Consider the following 6,000-nt stretch of genomic DNA (forward strand, 5'->3'; position numbering starts at 1 on the left):
CAGCAGCCGGACAGGCTGACTGCTCCAGCCCCAGCTCTGACCCGCTACCAAGTTACTCATGTATTGTTTTAATGTTTCTTTTATGGCGGTTTAGCAAGTCCCCTCGGCTTCTCCCCTGCCTCACCCTTTGCCAGTAAAAGCTCTGATCTTCATCCCATGCTTCCACCACCCCTGATCCTGATGGGTCATTGAATCCAGACCCGTGGCCAGGCTCAGCACCCATGCTGCCACGCAAGTCAGCCTCCCAGTGCCCTCGGGCACACATTTCTGCTGGTCAGGGCCACACAATAGCCCGTCCACACAAAAGAGGCCAGATGACTGGCTCCTTGTCGCGGCTGGCTGACTAACATGCTGGGATTTGCTAATCAGAAGCCTGTTCTCGTGCATTGCTACAGCCTGAATCACTCCACTGCACCATCCAGACAAGTAACCACTACTGACCCTCGGTTGTTACCAATATACATTCCCATGCACTTCGGGAACAAATACAGAGCTATTGAAGATCATTTCTGGACCAGACATGTGGCAGCAAAACTCTTTCTGCTTGAACAGATGCAGCTTTTCCCCGTTTAGAGGAGATTCAGCACTGGAGAAGAAACATGTGCGGCAACATGCACCAAAGAGCCATGATGACCGTAGCATCACACACACTGCCTCTCTCCACCACCACTGCAGGACTTGGTCAAGGACGAGGTGAGGGTGCTGTTTTGGCACTAAGACAAATTTTCTTTGACCAGGTTAACCTTTAAAACATATCCTGACTGCCATTTATTACGAATAAAGTGTCTCAGCCAGAGACATCTAAAGAGGCTCCATCCTTCCCTCCCCATCTTCCTCCCAGACATTTGTCTACAGGAGCACCTGCTGATAGCCCCAGGACAGCAGCAGGTAGGGTACAGCTCTTTCAGCAAGTCCTGATTGTGCTCCATTTACTCCACGCATTTTTACTCATTTGCTGGAGATCTTCCATCTTTAAGTGAAACTAGTAACACTCCTGTGTGTCTGTGTCAGAAAGCCTTTTCATTCTACTTATTAATATAAATCAATGACATTTAGACAGATAGAAACACATGTGTAAATGAAAGCAAAGTGAATCATCACTTAAGTATGAAAAATAGAGGAACTCGTATCAGCCTTTAAAATTAGCCCGAATGCAATGCAGGCAGATCAGGCTCCGTGAGAGTGCAACATGTGGAGTAATTTAAATAAAAACATCAACATAGAAACACTTGAAACCAAACAAACACTGCCAGAGCACAAACTCCTTTAAAGGCAGAGAAACTGAGACTAGCCACAGAAGCTGGAGTGAATAGAGGTAACTCACGCAATGTGTGTTTCTGTCCAGAGACAAACTCAAGTTAGCCAGCGCTATCACTAAAGAAAAAAAATCAGTCCTTACAAGAGTAAACCTCAGCAGTGGCAGCAGAACAACCACAGGAGACAACGCATCCAAGAACTTACCTGAGGACACGGCAACAAAAACCGCTCACAAAGCAAGCAGGGGTGCATGGAGGGGTTCCCTGCATGCCTATGCTCCCACCACATATTAGATTCAGCACTGCCAGCTCACTTTCACTGGGAAGTGAGCTACCTCACTCCTGCCTCAAACTGAGATCAGAAACATGGGCCACATCTACAGACTAGCAGACCTGCTAGACCTGCTAGTAAAGCCAGGGCTTAGGTAATTTCACAGCAACTTTTTTGACAGTTTTGCACTGAGACAATCACACAATGGCACAAGGAAATTGTATGTCCCTCAGGACATGGGGTTGGGGAGTGGGAATGCACAGGGAGGGTGAAGAGGGATGGGGGGAACGGATGGGGTCATGTCTGTTCAAGGCCAAGCATCTTCTCTCCCTTGCACACCCAGTATATCAGGAGATATAGTGCACAGGTTACATCCAGGATCATCCTTTACTTCGTAAGGGCAGTACTTATAGACAGAGACCCAGGCCTGCGTGCTGGAAGAAAGGTGAAAATTAACAAAAACTAAACTCTTGTGTGTCCATTTTCACTCAAAATGATTCAATGCCCCCCTGCTTCCTTCTTCTCACAGCTCAGACAGCATGAAATGTTGTTAGGTTCATAAACTGCAGATACGCTTCATCAGAAGTGTAAAACAAATTAAACCCTTCTGAAAATAAAAGCAAAAGCAGAAGAGAGATGCAAAACTCAGGGCCTATTCACAAGCCAAGCTATAAAACTGCAAAAATCACTGGAGATGAAAGTAAATGCAGGAAGCGTGTTTGAAGGAGCTGGAAGCTCATGGGAGAGAGAAGCAGCAAAGGCGGCAAGCCATGAAAGCAGCTGGACATAAGTGTTTCTGCTAATTACGAAAGAGCTTTACATTAAAAGCAAAGACACTCTCCCCTGCTCTGTAATTCTTCCTGTGTCCAGAAGCTTTTCAAACACGTTTTGTAAATAAAAGCATCTGTAGCCCATAAGCTATTTACTCCAGGAAAAATTCCTGCCCCTAAAAGAAGAAAAAAACAAACAGGAAAAGAAAACAAAACCCAAAACCTCTCCCAGCTCAGCATGCCGTGCTCATTTGGCAGAATTAAGGGTAAGAAGAGATTTCTTGCATTCTCTTAGGAGAAGGACATTAGGATATAATTTACCACAGTACCATTCTAGAAAGCCTTCCAAGCTGCTTTTTATTGTCAGAGTAAAGTTCTGGATTTAGTTCAGCCATGTTCTAAGAGGGCATCCCTGAGCATTTACCCTGATGATAATCTCATGCCCATTGTTTCTGACATCCCTGAATACTATTGCATAACCTTTCCATGATTATGAAACATGGAAATTCTTCACCAAATTCCATCAGACACACAGTTGCTCAAGTAATGGTGAAAATTCTGCAGAAGTTACCCTTGGGTAGGTCAGCACTGCACTCTACGGATAGCGGTGACAGACCAGGAAATATAAATCAGGCTGCTTTTCCGAGAAATAAGTACTCACATAAAAATGTCAGTTTTATCGAGTTAGAACAATGAAATCAAGATAATATACAAGCTGGCTCAGCAGGCTTTTAGCAGTGATTAGCTTTTGTAGATCGTCAGTGTGGTCCTTAACAATGCCTGAAAATCAAGGCAATATAAGAGGTTGAGAAAAATGCTGCTGGCAGACATTCAAACTTGAAAGTGTTGACCTCATGGCTCAGTAGGGCTAGTCAGTGTTAAAACAGCACTTTTGGAATATTGCACACTGTGTTACAACATAGTTTCTTTGACTGCTTGAACTGGGAAACACAAGCCCACTGCAGGCTCAGATGGACCATTCTGTTACTGAGCACCTGCTGGGCTGCAGAGACTCTCCCAGCAACCACATCCTGCGGCACATGAGCAGCAGGGGAACCCTCCACACTCCCTATGCTCACCCGAATAACCCGGATAACTCAGAGCCCTGGAACAGACATTATTTACCTGTAGTTAGGGCAGCTCAGTGCAGCTAGCGCGCTGGTGCACTGATCTCTCACATAAACTTAGATACTTGACTGGTCTCCTTTCTGTATGGGGACAGCATTTTCTAAATATGTTGGGTTTTGAGAGCTGAAGCCAGTAAGCATAGGAGCAGGCAGCATGAAACAACCACTCCTTTTACTTTTCAAGTATCCTGTTACAAACAGAGTTAGGAGAACAAACCTACGCCATACATAAAGCCGTCTGTTTCTGTTCATGTTTTGATATTCTATTAAAAAGAAAAAAAAAAATCTCACTTCACAGAAGAATATTTTAGTCAAACATCTGTTCCAGCTTTTTGATTGTCTCTGTTCACATTCCTGTTCTGATTTCAAGAGGCCCAGATAAAACAGCAGTTTGAACTAAACAGCGAAGTGGCAATGAAATGATTATTTACCCCTGGAAAAAAGGGTCAAACAGAATAATCATAGAAAAGCCCTGGAAAAGAGCAGGTAAATTAATCCCAGTTCACTAGAATAACTACATTTTTGTCAAATACTGAAAAAATAATTTCTGGTAAGTAGGAACACTGAAGAAAACTGAAAGATTAAAAGGATTAAAAAGATAGTATTCTGCTGAGAGCCTCCCTCCTACAGTTATGTGACGGGGAAGCACACCATACACACAAAAAGTGCATATTTTGTGATGAATATGCCTAATAAACATTATGACTAAGAACAGTTCGTACTACAAAAAGAGCGCTTAATGTTCTTCTGTCGGCCTCATTTACAAATGTCACCCTTTGTATACAGGACAAAACGATTACTTAAGGTATGCTCTGTGTTCTAGCCAGGAGTAGCACATTTTCTGATAAATAGCACTCCTACAAACACGTCATAAGACCACTGTAAATTCTATTTCTGACTTGCCGGGAGGCAGAAGAGGTTGCCAGTAAGAACTACCTCAACTTGCAGTAAATCCATGTACTTACAAGCTCAAGACTTAGCTACATTGCTTCCTACAATCAATATGGCAAACATTAACACAGAACAGCAGAACAAGTCTTCCACTATCTTTGCAGTACATCTGAAACCAGAGCAAACCCACTCAGAAAGCTAGCTCAAATTAGTACGCATTTCATCTGTTTACAAGCAAGTAGTTTATAGTTTCAAATCATGTATGATAGATTAGGGTCTATGTGTTACTTACAAGTGATGTTTGACACAGTATCCTACCTGAATATTTCAGAATAGCTGCAAGTAAAATATAAAGCTATTGAATAAATATTCACAGGTTACCTCTTATAATCCTAAGAGGCGTGACATCTGTTTGACATGTGTATCATGGGAGCACTGGAAGATACACCTGCACCATCACTGTAGTTCTGCATTTGAGCCTGCCTGTGTCTCCAGCGTCTTGATCATAGAGACTGCTTAAGTGCTGGTTTGCACTGAGATGCAAATGGAGGGAGCTAGCTACCACCTCACATTGGACACTTGGATGTGAAAGCAATGCATACACTGCCACCAGGAGTGTCAGTGTAAAAGCACAGGAACAAATACAGTAAAAATATAGCTCAGGATTTCTGGTCAAGGGCCGGGATTCTGTGGGCTCTTAGGATAGATTCTAAGCATAGCATAAAACAGAAGATCCCAGCAGTGAAGCAGCTTGCAATCTTGTCTGTGCTGACAAATGAGGCTGAGCAGCAATATAAATTACATAAACAACTTCCTTCTCTGCGGGTACTAATGCACAAACTAGATTAATTATGATATCACACTGTGTCTGGGCCCAGGTACACAAACACACAGACGTATTCAGATGTACACAAACACTCAACAGGCAGTTTCTCAGAGGAATCAAAGTGTTTACATAGATGATACGTATGTGCATAACTGCATCACTTCTGCTGACGCTACACCAACTTGAAAGTCTACTTGCTGAAGATGCTCTGCTTGCACAAGCTCTAAAGGAAGCAAACAGTGAATATAGCGTTTGAACTATCCTTACCTGTGAATCTCCAATACACTGGAAAAATCATACTGTGGACAGAAACAGCACAATATGCTTCTCATTTTGCATGTGAATTTGTTGCTCTCACAAAAAGGATGCTTAAGTTTTCTCATACAGACCAATCTGATGAAGACAGGCAAATATACATAATGTGTGGTAACTGAACACATCTTCATGTGAAGTCTAGCAACCACTAGAGAGACAACAAAGGGGTTGGGGGCAGAAATAGAAATGCCCATGTAAGTCACATAAGACTAGCTTGGAAGAAGCTTGGAACAAGCAAGAAATGCAATCTGTTTCCCAGGGCAGACAGGAGCCGAGAACTTAATGAGATCTGAAATTTCATCCACTCAGCAGAGTGGAGTATGTCTGCAATGCACCCTATGGACTCACAGAATCATTTATGTTTGAAAAGACCCTTAAGATCATTGAGTCCAACCACAAAACTAACACTGCCAAGTTTACCGCTAAACCATGCCCCCAGATGTCACATTTACATGTCTTTTAAATCCCTCCAGGAAGGGTGACTCAAAAGTATCCCTGGGCAGCCTGTTCCAATGCTTGACAAACTTTTTGGTGAAGATATTTT

Source organism: Strigops habroptila, chromosome Z (assembly GCF_004027225.2).
Source record: "Strigops habroptila isolate Jane chromosome Z, bStrHab1.2.pri, whole genome shotgun sequence".
Taxonomy (NCBI): domain Eukaryota; kingdom Metazoa; phylum Chordata; class Aves; order Psittaciformes; family Psittacidae; genus Strigops; species Strigops habroptila.